The sequence below is a fragment of the Leuciscus leuciscus genome (assembly GCF_965113295.1).
Source record: "Leuciscus leuciscus genome assembly, chromosome: 4".
NCBI classification, from domain to species: domain Eukaryota; kingdom Metazoa; phylum Chordata; class Actinopteri; order Cypriniformes; family Leuciscidae; genus Leuciscus; species Leuciscus leuciscus.
The window spans coordinates 14,674,537-14,690,349 of NC_138728.1; the positions used below are offsets into that span (position 1 = coordinate 14,674,537).

Genomic DNA, 15,813 nt, shown 5'->3' on the forward strand with positions numbered 1-15,813 from the left:
CACACACACACACACACACACACACACTAATGGAAGAAAAGGGAGCACTAACGTGAATGTGTGTCTTTGATATGTGCATGCAGGTCATATAGTTTATATGTCCATATTCACTACTCACAGGTCAGTGTTTCTGCTCATTACAAGAGTAAATATTTATGATTTACTGAGATTACAGCAAATAAACATAACCACACTGACCAACCACACATTCCCATCAATACTACAACTCATAAACATTTCTGTAACCCAGTCAAGGCAGTGTAAAAACAGAGGAGAAGAACAGTCATATATCACTCACAAGCAGGTCTGAGCACTCTCACAAATCACACAACATTCAGATTTTCCCATGAGTCTCTGTTCCCTTATTGGTAATCACTGACAAATAGCACAAGCACCAGCTATGACCTTGCAGTAAATGCCAGTCTCCAGATACGGACCAAAAAACAAACGCACAGACAAGTGTGTTCTGGGCTTTGAGGACCCATGAAAAAAGCTATTATTATTAAGTGTATAGGCAGGAATTTAACTGGGAAATGAGCCTCGAGTATTTGAGTTAATGGACACAGAATCAAAGGCTCAAAGCTATTTCTTTTATTTAAAAAACGTAAAATATTTTTTGGAATAATTTTTAATAAATAATATTTAAAAATATAGATTAATAAGGAGAAAAGTCAGAATGGTGGCACAAAGGTACTAAAAAGACTCATTTTATATATATATATATATATATATATATATATATATATATATATATATATATACAGTATATACTATATTAAGATGTTGATATCTTAATATATAAAAATATTTCCTATATATGTCTATATATTTTCACTGGTTTATGAAAAGATGAGTTACTTTCTAAAATTAGTTAAATACAATAAAATAAAATAAATCGTAATCGTTCCAACCCTGAATAAAAATTTTAAAAAATTTCCCCCACAATTGCTTCACAGACAAAGAAAAGTCACTTTTAATGTGATCTTTGTGAGTTTAAAGGTTCAAAAGCTAAATGTCACTAACACTAATTCTCACATCAGAATTCAAACGCAGCTCATTTTATTACACATTTCTTCTCAGCACCTTTCTCACGGGTATACAGATGCTGGTTCATGTTGAACATGTTGCAGATGTGTGTGTACACTGTACAGTATGTGCGTTGTATGGCATGAGGAAATACAGTTGAGGATTCAGTGTATCACTGGTCTGCTAAAACACTAAATATATACCAAGAAATGTCCTGTGCTATTCTAGTCACTACTACTTCTGATGCAATAACATTTCCCATCACACAGATGATCTGAGAGAGTTAGACATCTGTCTTTCCCGTAGGCAGAATTTGGTGGTACTGGGAGTAGTTGGAATTTATAAGGTCTTTTTTAAATTAAACATTTCCACACATGTAAATACATCTTTGAGAACTATCCCAACATCCTGTGATTTCTATATTGAGCAATCATTATCAGCATGTGTGTGTGTGACTGTACTGGACCAGCTCATCTGGAAGGAAATAACATCATGGGATACTGCGGTAACCCTGGACTGTCATTTCACACACACAACACATCATCATCACTATCACTAGGACATCCTCTGGCTGTGCACAAACACTGGACAATGATCAAGGCTGCGTACTGTACACAGGACAAGCTCTGAAGCAGAGATGCATACATCCGTTTAAACATGACTCTGCAATCTTCAGGACACACATATCCCGAGAGCATGACCAGCTGCTAATGTCGAACTCAATGCTAATTGGGTTACACCAGTAAGCTGGTGTTAACTCCGCTTTAAGTGGATTGTACTCATGGACTGAAACATTCTTCTGTCAGACTATAAGAAATATATGGGTGTTATTTCATTCCAACATGAAAATAAAATTATATTTAGGATGAATAAATAGAAGATTATTTTGCATTCTGTCACTGTACATATTTTAATTGTAAAGTACAATTTTAATTGTAATAATTTATATTATTATAATTTTTTACTGAATTTAATTTGTTGATTTGAATAAAACAAATGTTTAATTTTTTTTATAAACAAATATTTAAAATGATCAAATAAATAGGAATTGAATGTGTTAAGGCGTTTACAAATAATAATAATAATAATAATTTTAATTAACATTTGGACATCCCTAATATGTTATGTCACAATTTCTGTTTTATAGGTTTAACAAAGCAAAAAAAAAAATGTTTTAATAATAAAATTATATATATATATTTAATATCTAAGTACCGCGTGGTTTGGAATCATTGTAATATGGTAATGAAAATGTGAATTTGGGGGACAAAATGTTTCATTGACATTGACTTATAATAAGCCTTATTTTCTTTATGCAAGATATATCTTCATCTTTTTGGGGGGATTGAAATATAGACATTTCATTATGAGACTCAACCAGAAAAGGCTTCCAAGAACATATGTGTGTTTATATATCAAGAAAAAGAGGAGAAAGGAGTGATAGAGTGTGAGGGAGGAATAGAGTAATTGAGCTCTCTTGGCACCCGTTGTCTTTCTCTTCTGTTTGGCAGGCAGTGCTGACCAGGCCTCTAATGGGACTGTAAACTGAGTCTTAGCTTCAATCAGGAGGGAGAAGAGAGAGAGAGAAGCTGATCGATACTTCAGTGGAAGCCCTGCTACCAATGGCATTGAGATCCCAACTGAAAAGAGAGAGAGGTAAGAAAGGAAGAGGGGAAAGAAGGGGGGGATTGAAAGATAAGATGGGGGATTTGTAAGAGACAAGCAACAAAAAGGATGAGAGGGACTTTCTCTATACCAAGTCTTGCCGCCTGGCTGAAGGACTAAATTAGACACATCTTGTGGGGTCTTGTAAAATGTAATGTGTTCTCACACATACTTCTCCAGATGGAGGGTCAAAGGTCAGTATTACCATACTTTCTTGGTCCTTATAAAACACTAAAAACAACCTTACATAAATACATGGTTTTGTTAATGAGATCCTGTGATTTCAGAATGTCAGATATGCCAGGTATGTAGGTTATACTAGGTTATGTAGGAGCAGACATGGGCATTCTGCCAACAAAAGTCTCATGGTTGTCGATTCAAAATTCAGTGGATAGATAGATAGATAGATAGATAGATAGATAGATAGATAGATAGATAGATAGATAGATAGATAGATAGATAGATAGATAGATAGATAGATAGATAGATAGATAGATAGATAGATAGATAGATAGATAGATAGATAGATAGATGCATACTAGCTTGCTTGATTTAAGTTAGTTATGCACATTTACGCGTTACGTTAAGTGTTTCCCGCGTGAGGTACTTTGTGTTGTACGTTGCCATGACGTTCACACACGCAAAACTGTAACAATGTATCGTACGAGGTAACATGATGTAACCTTGCTCTCACTTGAAATGTGTCACCACATTAAGTCCTGTGGGAACCCTGTAGATGGATGGATGGATGGATAGATTAAAAGTTAAAAAACTTAAAAGTATGCTTCAAATTGTGAATTTGTGAAGTTAGTGGCACTTAAATCAGTCTAATATTGGGTTGTTATGTCCAGTTTCATAGGAACACTAGTATTTTCAACCCAAATCTCCATGAAGCCTGCTAATCCAGTGGTCACATGTCTGATCATGTGATTGAGAACTTTCCATGGGAAATACAAGCTATCTGATCCCTAATGCCTGGAGGACACTCATCTAAACAGAACTGTGATGGCCATTCATCAGCACAGAAAACGCCAGGCCATAAGCTACGCTAAGCTAAAGGACGAGGGCCTGAGAGGTTGATTTATGACAGCTTTTCAAACAAAAGGCAAGCATGCTCCGAGGAGTAGAACAATCCCTGGCAGGAGCATTACACAGAGCCTAAGCGAATCAAGGCCACGCTAGCACAGATGGGTTTCCTCCACGGAGCAGTTAGCCTTAACACTTCTAGCCACAGCTCGAGGAGAAACAGCTAAACTGATCAGGGAACAGGAGGGAAGCTCTTTTAACCTGTGAAAAGTGATGAGACTGTGAATGATCTTTGCAACAAATGTGTTAACTGGAGAGCGTGTTACATGTAACGCTTGTTACGCCCCCTGCTAAAAAGAGAGTGTTTTAAATGGTTCTCATTATGAAATACTGTTACAAAGCTCTTTTAATCTGTGAAAGATTGAAGAGTGTTGGGAGAGTGAAAAAAGTTTGCAGCAAATGTGTTAACTGGATCATATGTTACATGTAACACATCATGTTACATCCCCTGCTGAAAAGAATGTTTTGGAAGTTGATTCCCATCATGCAGTGTTGTTATGAAGCGGTTTTAAACTGTGAAAAAAATGGTTAATTAAAAATTAATGGTTTTATCAAATTTACCAACAGAACACGTGTTACGTCCCATATGGAAAATAGTGTGTTTTAAAAGTTGGTCCCTATTATGCAGTGCTGTTATAAAGCTCTTTCAACCTAAGAAAAGTGCTGAGACTGTGAATGATGTTTGCAACAAATTTCTTAACAGGATACCATGTTACATGTAATGTGTGTTATGGCCCCTGATGAAAAGAGTGTGTTTTGGATGATGGTTCCCATGCTGTAATGCTGTTATGCTGGTGTCTCCATCAGACTTCTTAACTACAGAAAGAACTTGCAAGCTTTCAAGTTTTACTGGTGAATAGCATGTTTATACTCATATTTGCACACTATTCTGTCCATTTACTTACTGACAAATACATCTGAAACAACATCCTTCCTGTGCATGAGCTTTCTCTGATCGCATGTCTATATTGAGGTAGAGCGAGCTTGAAAGTGAAGAAAAAACATCTTCCTGATCTGCTCTATTCAAGAACATTGCTAGCATGCTAATGACATAAATAAACACGTTACTTTCCACAAAATTCTATTTCAGATGGCACGTCTTCACATCTTCCTCTTATTATCTGATGCAAATTGCACACAAAAATTACAAGAGCTTTCTGAAATTTGCATATCATTTACATTTATTCATTTAGAGTAGTAGACGTTTTTATCCAACGCAACTTACAAATGAAGACTTGCAAGTGTACTTGAATGGGACTGCCTGACCAACTTCCTGAATTAAAAGTAGAAAGATTTATCAGTCCACTATAGTGTTATTTTAGTATTATTTAAGTATTTTTCAAAAAAAAAAATTCTAGTTCTTTATTTATTTATTTATTTTTATTTAATTTAAGTTTTAGTAAAAAAAATTGAGCTTTTGTCATTTTAATTATTTTCTATTTAGCTTTCATTTATTATTTCAGTTTCAGTTGTAGTAATTTTAGCATTTTTCCAGTATATATTGATTTCAGTTAGTTGACAAGGCAACATTTAACTTGTCAGAATTATTTCAGTAAGTGAAGTTTTAGTTTTAGTTAACAGTAACAACACTGGTCCATTGGAAAACAAAGTTGTATTACATGGTACAGTGTTGCTACAATGAAAGCTTTTGAGGAAGAACTAACCAGTAGATTTTCAGGATTTTTGACACTGATTCTTTAAAAGGTATTCAATAGCACACACACACACACACACACACGCACACACACACGCACACACACACGCACACACACACACACACACACACACACACACGTATATATACTGTAGGCCTATATATATATATATAAATACACACATATATTGAATAAACACAAACTTTTAAGCTAGATGCGATTAATCACGATTAATAGATTTGACAGCACTACTGTGAAATAATAATTTATTTATTTTTGACGGACAAAAACTTTCAACATGCAACTGTCATCTGTGTTGTCCGTGCAAACTATTGCAGAGGCTGTTGCGGTATTATTTGATTGAGCTACTGTACAACTTTATGGCTTACTGGTAAATTTTTGTGGTATATCGCATTTTAGATTTACGCTAAACATCACATAAAAAGTTAATAAAACATGGCTGGCCGATTCACATGACAGTCACAAGGCTGTACTTAGCCAGAATAAGACACAAGACGGACCATGTCAATAAGCCTGACTCTATGAGGCTAGTTTGCCACCGTCTGGTTCCCATGCTGAGTCATTATGCAAAGTGAAACTTTTACGGAAAGGGTCATTTTCTTACTCGCCGTCACAGTGTGATTTATGTACGATCACGCTCAAGAGAGCACTTAGAAGCAGAATGTGTCTCAGACAAACCTACTCGACACTCCATTCCCCACAATTCTGACCTTTGACCCCAATACGCCACCCCTTCCTCCCCCCGTCTACTCGTCTCTTAATGGATAGTGATATATAAACGTCCTTCTCTCTATCTGAGAACACTCCTCCACACTAGCAGACCAGAAGGTTTGGTAGCGGTCCATGTTTTTAGTAAGCGGCTCTGACAGTGAAGTGTGCAGGGCTCAATATGGTGCGCTCAATGGCACTGCAGTCTGTGTCGCTCAGCGGTCTGTTTCTGTGCCTGATAAGACGGGGGATAATGGTTCTGAATGTTTATTTTGATAAACCGCAGGGACATGCCGAATCCGTGACTGCCCCTGACCAGCCGAGACAGAAAACAGATGCTAACTGCTTTCTTCATAGTATTAGCAAGTAGGGAAGTGTCGTGGTGGTTGACTCGTATAAGGTAACCAAGATTTAGGGGCAGTGTCTTAATTAGTGGATTGTGCTTTAGCTGGTTAGCCAGTTTGTAAAGTAAAACACTCAGAAAAATTGCTTGTTGAACCCATCCCCAGTGTCGCGTTTTTAAGGCCAAGTTAAAACAGTCTACATTTGCTAATCAAGTTTAGTGGTGTCTTTCACGTCCTTCCTCACGTTTATTTTATGTTTAACAGTATGATGCATTTATTTTGAGAGAAAAAAATCCTCAAAACAATGTATATTTATTATACATCTCCCTCGCTGCCTACATAGGGAGCTTCCTTGTAACTGAATTAAAGTGCTCCCAGAAACTTAACATTCAATTAATAAATTATTATTAAAACAATCAAACTCTAATCTAAATTGAAATGTTAAAAACACATAAAATATGTAAACTTAGGCCTATATAATATTATAATATAGTAAAAACAATAATAATAAATAATAAAACAATAAATAATAAGATAAAAAACATAAAATATTGTTCCCCTCAATATCTATTTTATTGAATTCATGATACTTCTGAAATCACAATGAATCACGGTAAATTAATATATCAATACTCACACTTTCTGTGGATTAAAAAAAAAAAATGCAAAAAAGAGCGCCTTGTCATAATTATAGCAGAAATCAATAGCTTATATCGTAGAGCCTATTGTGTTGGACACTATATATATATATATATATATATACTATATATATATATATATATATATAGTAATTGCACAGGAAGATGTTACCACCTGCTGGGCATTGCTGCCTGTCGCACCTCCTCCAGTGCCCATGGGTCAGCTGCAGGGTCATCAGCCAGAAACCACCATTCACCAACGTTTCGCTCCTTTAATTCTGGAACGTCTCCTGGTGGCGGAGCAGTGACAGGGACGTCTCCCTGTCACCCCCTGCAGCTGATAGCTGTTCTCCCTGCAGCTGTTGTCTGGGGTTAGATGTTCTTCCCCCAACACCTATCTTTCCTCCTCAGCCAGAGCCAAAAGCTACCTTTCTCTGCCTCCTCTGCCAGTTCCTTTGTTGCCCTCCTTAGCCTCCCTCCGGTCACTCCTGCTTCCCTCAAGAGGCGTATGGTTGACAACCCGAGGAAACCTCGGCATCCGACCTCCACTGGGTAGATGGTAGTCTTCCAGCCAGCCTCCCGGCACTCAGCAGCGAGCTCTGAGTACTTCGCCTTCTTCCGTTCGAAGGCGGCCTCAATCCCCTCCTCCAGTGGTACAGTGAGCTCAATGAGGTACATCGATCTTGCCTTGGTTGACCACACCACTATGTCTGGCCGGAGAGATGTGGTGGTTATCTCCGTGGGGAACCGGAGCTGCCTGTCCAGGTCAACCCTCATGCTCCACTCCTGGTTGGGGGAGAAGGGCCTTGCTGTTTCTCTTGATCTAGTGCTTCTCCTTACCCCTCCTTCCGACACAAAGATGATGGGGTCCTCTGCTGATGGTAGTTGTTTGCTACCCTGTCGACACTCCTCCAGTACTTCGGCTAGCTTTCTCAGGACCTGATCGTGGCGCCATCTGTAGCGTCCCTGTGAAAGAGCGATCTTGCAGCCTGACAATATGTGCTGGAGACTTGCGTTGGGGGCATTGCAGAGTGCACAGAATTCTTCATTCCCAAACCACTGGTGGAGGTTCCGAGGGCAGGGAAGCGTGTCGTAGGTTGAACGAATGAGGAAGCTAAGTCTTGCCTGTGGGATCTTCCACACGTCTGACCAACTGATGTTCCGGTTCATGATTCCCTCCCAGGTTGTCCAGCTTCCTTGTCGACCCTGCGACACGGCCTTGATTTTGTAGCGGTCTTCCTCCATCCTCGTCACCTCTGCTACCACCATCTCCTTCCTTTGCTTGCGATTGGCCTTGGACCAAAAGCGTGGCGTCTCTCCCCATCCTAGCCCTGTTCTTCCTGCCTGAACTCTGCCCATGATCTCCCGGTGTTGTAGCCGACCGACAGCTTGATCGACCTCGGTTTGGGCATTCCACTTGCGGCCAGTAGGAACCTTGGCATTTGCGTTCCTTACTGACTCGTCTGTGGACTCCCTCAGCTCGAGAACCAACCTGGTCTTTTCTTGCATGTAGCCCAGCTGTATAGACTGCAGTGGCAGCTGCAGCATGTTTTTTCCAAAAAGACCTGTTTCAGATAGGCACCGTGGCAGCCCCAACCACTTTCGGATGAATGAGTTGGCTTTTCCATCCATCTTACTTACGGTTGATGAGGGAATCTCACTCATTTTCAGGGGCCACATTACCCTCCTGTAGAGTGTAAACTGGTAGCACCAGACCTTATACTTCCCAGGGAGTTGGCTTTGGTCGATCCTTGCCAATCCGTCAGAGAGCTGCTTCATGACAGTTTTCCCCATCTGTTTGTCAGATAGATCTGCAGTGTACTGCCTCCCCAGGCTTTTGATGGGTTGCTCTGATAGGAGTGGGATTTTTTCCCCTCCAACGACGAAGATGGTATTGTCATTTCTGACTCCTCTCCTGAGGGACAAGCTCCGGGACTTGGAGGGCTTGATCTTCATTCTTGCCCATGACATCAATTCGTCCATCCTCTTCAGCAGTCTTGATGTACATGCTGCTGTCTGAAGGAGGCTGGTGACATCATCCATGTAACTCCTCAGTGGAGGAAGCCTCTTACCGGTTGGGAGTTTGATCCCCCCAACCATTTGCCTTGCCCCGATGAGAATTATTTCAAAGGCTGCAACAAACAGTATTGGAGAAATAGCACACCCCATCGCGATTCCTACTTCGAGCCGCTGCCATCCGGTGGTGAAATCCTGGAGGGAAAAACACATCTGCAAGTTGCTAAAGTACTGAGCTACCAGGTTCTTGACGCAGGTGGGCATGTGGAAAAATTCCATGGCATAGTTGACCAGCTGATGCGGAACTGATCCGTACGCATTGGCAAGGTCAAGCCAGATGACATGCAGGTCGGTCTTCTCCCGCTTGGCCTTCTGGATCTGGTCCCAGATCATAGTTGAGTGCTCTACACATCCTGGGAAACCTGGAACTCCTGCCTTCTGGCAGTTGGTGTCAACATAGCCGTTCTCGAGCAGATAGTTGGTCATCCTCCTGGCTAGCACTGAGAAGAAGATCTTTCCTTCTACGTTCAGTAGTGCAATGTTTCGGAATTGGCTAATGTCTTTGGAGTTCGTTTCCTTGGGGATGAAGACTGCTACCGCTCTTTGCCACTCAGATGGAATGATTTGCTTTTTCCAGGCAGTTCTCATCAGATACCATAGCAGCTCTAGTACCTTGGGGCAGTTCTTATAGAGCTTGTAAGGGACCCCATTGGGCCCAGGTGCGGAAGAGGACCTTGCCTTCTCCACGACTTGCCTGACTTCGCTAAGCTTGAGGGGCGTGATGTTGAACTCAGCTGTTGGCTTTGCCGGCTGGGGTACGTATCCTGGAGTTCCTAAAGGGACGCTCCTTTGTGGATCACTGTACTGCTCTTTGACATGCTGTTCCAATTTCTCCCTGGTAGTTTCAAGCTTGCCGCTCTTCTTTTCCTCCAGTAGTTGTCTGGCATGCTTGAAGGGATCCTTGAAGAAATTGGCTCGCTCTTTCTGCTTCCGCTGGCTGCGCTTGCGGATGCGTTCAGCTCTGCGAAGCCCGGCTAGCCTTTTCCGGACCTCCTCCCACAGGACTTTCAGACCCTCTCTCTCTTCGTGGGTTGCCTTCCTCCAGTTCTTGCGGAGTTGCCGACGCCTTTGCACAAGTTGGAGGATTTCCCTTTCCCTCCTTCCCTTCTCTCTCCTGGCGGTCCTCTGTTTGGGGACAATTTCGCCAAACCTGTCTTTGCAGGTCTGGTATATTATGTCTCCAATCTGGTTAAGCTTAGTCTCGGCCCCTCCACGCAGTGATCCCTCTAGGGTCCTGATCAGGTCCAAGTCCAAATTGCGCCATGCCTCTGCTTCATTTGACTTCGGCCATTTCAGCTTGCTCCTTCTGGCTGGTTCTTTGGTCTCTGCATTTGGCTCTGTTCTGTCTAACGTGTTGGGGACTGGGCCTTCATGCTCACGTGGAGGCTCAGCCTCCACCAGGGGGCCTTCCTCTGTGACTCTCATGCCTTCAGCAACATTAGGTCCTTCGGCTCTGTGGTTTTTTCCCTGGCTTTTGGTCCTTCTTGTCTCACCTGCTAACACAGTGCAAGGTTGCTGTTGGCCTTTCTGTCCACACCTTGCTTTCCCCTGGTGGATCCGTAAGCCTCTAAACGTGGTCACTTTCTCCCATCCACATGCACACTTTCGGAGGATCTTCTCCTCATTTACTGGAGTTCTGGTGTTCTCGTTGTCCATGTTCATTGCCGTCGTCACCGTGTGGTCTGTCCTGTTGGGCCCATCTTTCGTCCCACCTCTCGGAGGGCCCGCGGGTTGTTTCTCATTATGTTTCTTTGTAGTTAGGTTTGGGTGTCTCTCTCGCAAAAGACTAGTGGGTTAGGTAACTAGCCAACCACTCCCGGTGCGGTCTTTCCCTGCTGCCATCCAGTCTTTCCTGGCTGTCCTCCAGTCTTCCCTGGACTCCAACTGCCCTATTCACAGTAGTCACTGGGTTCGCCAGAACTTCAGTAATTGCACAGGAAGATGTTACCACCTGCTGGGCATTGCTGCCTGTCGCACCTCCTCCAGTGCCCATGGGTCAGCTGCAGGGTCATCAGCCAGAAACCACCATTCACCAACGTTTCGCTCCTTTAATTCTGGAACGTCTCCTGGTGGCGGAGCAGTGACAGGGACGTCTCCCTGTCACCCCCTGCAGCTGATAGCTGTTCTCCCTGCAGCTGTTGTCTGGGGTTAGATGTTCTTCCCCCAACACCTATCTTTCCTCCTCAGCCAGAGCCAAAAGCTACCTTTCTCTGCCTCCTCTGCCAGTTCCTTTGTTGCCCTCCTTAGCCTCCCTCCGGTCACTCCTGCTTCCCTCAAGAGGCGTATGGTTGACAACCCGAGGAAACCTCGGCATCCGACCTCCACTGGGTAGATGGTAGTCTTCCAGCCAGCCTCCCGGCGGCTATATATAGATAGCACCTACATGCAGCAGCACCACAGAAATAGCTTTAAAGAGAGTTTATGTTTTCAAATAACTTTTATAGTATTTTTTTATCTATATATCTATCTATATATCTATATTATCTATATATCTATATATAGCTCTAGCTCTATATATAGATAGCACCTACATGCACCACAGACATAGCTTTAAAGAGAGTTTATATGTGTTCAAATAACTTTTATAGTATTTTTCTTATTTTTTTTATCTATCTATATTTGATCTATATATCTATATATAGCTCTAGCTCTATATATAGATAGAACATACATGCACCACAGAAATAGCTTTAAAAAGAGTTTATATGTGTTCAATTAACTTTTATAGTATTTTTCTTAATTTTTTTTTTTTTGTATTGAATGAAATTTAGAATCAAAATTTTTCTCACCTTTTCCACTTTGTTGAAATGCACGCTGGGATTGGCTTTTATTGAAGAGCACATGCAATGCTGCCTTAGAATAAAGGCGCTTTTCCACTAGCTGCTACACAGTACCAGCTCGCCTCGGCTCGACTCGACTCGACTCGGCTCTGTTTGGTTTTCCACTGTGTAAAAGTTGTACCTGTACCTGCTTCCAGGTACTTTTTTTCGTACCACCTCCGGCGAGGTTCTAAAGCGAGCTGAGGCGATACTAAAATGTGACGTGAAAACACGGCAGACTGCTGATTGGTCAGAGAGAATCGTCACTATTCACTGCGTCATCATTGCACGCGCCAGACGGAGTATTCTGAATAAAAAACAGCAAAAACAAAAACATCCAAAAACAGCATACACTCGATTTCCTCCATTGTCCTGTGTGTGTGGGTAGCGGGTGTGTCTCGCGCGTCTCGCGTAAAAGATTAAGTCACGGCAGTATCCTGCGGCGTCGCTATGACGACCAGGTACTATTGTGGAGGTACTATCTGCAATGGAAAACGGAGCGAAAAGCGAGCCGAGCCGAGCTGAGTCGAGTCGAGGCGAGCTGGTACTGTGCAGTGGAAAAGCGCCATTAGATGCCAACATTATTAAAGTCCCCATGAAATCGAAATGTAAGTTTTTTGGCTTTTAGAATGAATATGTTAGCCTTACCGTTATCTATTATGCTAGTGTGCTCCAAAAAAATGACAACATTTGCAATCAAAAGCTCTATAGAATCTAAAGCGTCCCGCCCCCTACATTACAAATGATGCTGAAGCTGTGGCTAAAATTGGTCACTTGTTCACACATTTACTATTTTCAATTCAGGGAACGATTCAGACACGCGATTAGTATCACACGAACTCCCGTAGCACGTATACAATCTCCTATATCCAGAGACACAACAGCACAGAGCTGAAAATATGAGCGAGTTGGCGCAGTCCACAAAATGTATCAGACCCATCTGAATTTTGCACAGAATGCTATTTTTTAAAGCGATAAGAAGGAAAATAGGAGGAAACTGTGGGTTTAACAAGCTCAACGGCTCTGGCCGAGCTGTGATGTAAACTAAACGCTATCGGCTATTTTAAAAAAGGAGAGGATGTTCGATATGTTCCGCTCTGTCTTCCTGTTTCAGTGTAAATGACGTCAACACATTGAATGATGCTGCGCATTTCAAGGCACTCCAGTGGGCCTTTAAGTTAAGCTAAAGCTACCTTTTGGAACAACCTTCACACCAGGAGTGTGTCTGCAAAGCATGTTCGACATGCTCAATGACCACTCAAATTAGACAACAAGGCAATCAGCAAAGTGACTGGTAGCCAAGTGGATCTTGTTCCAACATCACCAACATCATCATCACAATATCCATCATGCTGAATCAATGCCAGTAAGTGATGCTTTCTATATCCATGATGCTATCAAGACAGCAAATGGGGGGGAAAATAGCATTCAGACTTAAAAATATATCTTACTACTGCCTCACAAGGCCGATTCTTGACTCAGAGACAAATAATTGCTATGCGTTTTATTTAATCATTATCATATTAAGCAATGAGCGTATGAATGTATCATTTGAAATCATGTGTTTCTAAGTGCAGTGCTGCCTAATGCAGCATTCACACCGTGTCATTATTGATGGGCTAAGCCATTAGCACTATGAGGGCACAAAACATTGATCATACAGCAGTGAGTCCCGTCCCCCCTTGCAACAGAGTATGCGTGTGTCAGAGGTCAGAGCCACAAGCCTATGTCATTGGAACATGCTTTATTTGTATGCCTATCATCAACATAGAAATGAGCAGCCTGGGGCGTTTACAAGATGACCGCTGTGAAAACTGAGTTGCCTTAAAGGGACATTGACAGCATGGATAGAATATCTGAATCACTACTACTACAGCACACAACAGAGAACACTGCACAGAATACTGTATCTCACAATGCAATGCTCATTTAATATCGACAATGCATAATGAAATAAAAGTGATCACAGCAGGGATTTTGACATCTGCCAAAAGATAATGTGTTTTATATATAATTAGGGTGTGCACTGATATAAAAATTCTGGTCGATAACAATAAACGTATAATTAATTTCATATAAAATGTTAGTTATTTAATATTTGTCATATTCATTTGTTAAATTTCAAGATATTAAAATTGCTAACTATTTTGTCTAAATAAAAACTACTAATAAATAAAGCCAGTCGCTTTAAATGCTGCAAGTGAATTGAGACATCACAATATTATAATGTACTTTATAAAAATGTATATTTGTGAGATTTTCTCAAATTTATATTAAACAGCAATATTAAAGATTAACTTTAAATGAACGTTAGTTGATGGCAAATGTTATCTAAATGTAAAAAATAGGAGGACTTAGCATATACAATTAAATATCCAATCATTATAATGATCAATAAAAAAATCTATATCGGCAAACAGACATGGTATGGTCCCTATGTGGACATATGTGCATCCCTAAAAATAACTTTAATTTTTTTTAAATATTAAAAATACTTTGGAAATTTACATTTAATAACATAATTATATATGTATGTATATATATATATATATATATATATATATATATATATATATAAAAAAATTTTTTTCACATATTCACTTTAATAAGGTCATGTGAATTTCTATCATTTAAAAAAAAAATCTATTCCATTCTGAATATAATCACATCTCTCAACTTCTTCAAGTGACCTTTGACCTGTCATAGAGCCGTCCTCATTTTCAGATAAGGCCATGTGAAACCTCCCCGGGGCGATGCTCCATCACTAACTGTGAGATAACGGCACAACTTCCAGCACTGTGGACAGATGGACAGAGCCAGACCCCGCGCTGTCCCACACTGTCCCATTCCTCCGGCCAATAGTCCTGACCCAATAAGAGAAAAACACAAACACACTTTTCCACCATCCAACCACACAAACCATAAGGATTCACCACAAAACAACAGAATATGTCTTCTGCGCCCTAAATCAGAGGAGCAGCGAGATTACGTCAGCCGTTTCACTGGAAAAATGCCGATTAGCAGGGAGAGGGATCTTTTGTCCCGGCAGCACATGCGCGGCATTGATTGTACTCGCTGTTTTAACCAGCGAGGTGGCTGATGTCTGAGCCGGGTGGCACACTTCTCTGCTCGATCGGCCTCTCTCGCTCACAAGCTCACACAGACGCGAACAGGCATGTCGTTCCCAGGTGCCCTTCCCCCCATCTCTGCCTGGCCATTCCCCAAGCATACGTTTGCTTCTCTCTGCTCCACACTTGTCATTTTACATACTGATGTGAAGATAACATGTTCCCGGGATCATAGAGAACCATAAAGAACAGCTGATAAAACACACCATAGAGGGATGCAACACACACAAGCCAAGCAACACATGCTATACTGGAGAAATCACTCATTACTAACAATGCAGAGTGTTAAAGTTTGTTCTGAAAGAAAGGAATTAAGGATTTTGTCCTTTTATGACGCTTCATTAAACCTCCATTAACCAACTGGTTATAAATAACAGCATTCAACAAATTGCACACACACACAAAAAAAGCTAATGATATTGTCCAATAAAAATAAATAAACAAATAATACATTTTATAAATTCTGGGCTGATTTAAGTTATTCTTAGCCTTCAGAAACAATCCAATCCTTTGTTCTCAAAGATAGGCTTTGTTTTATAATGAAAACCCTGATCATTTATCTCTTGAAAATGTTACCAACGTCATTATTTTGTTTTTACTAAATGTTTCATTCATAAACAAAAACGGTTTAAATCTCCATTGTGTTT

The 15,813-nt window shown here is 40.9% G+C and overlaps 1 protein-coding gene across 3 annotated transcripts in view; it reads right to left on the reverse strand.

Moving 5' to 3' along the window:
- anks1b (ankyrin repeat and sterile alpha motif domain containing 1B) overlaps positions 1 to 15,813 on the reverse strand; it is a 174,912-nt gene that overhangs the window by 156,804 nt on the left and 2,295 nt on the right. The gene's annotated exons all lie outside the window — the stretch shown is intronic.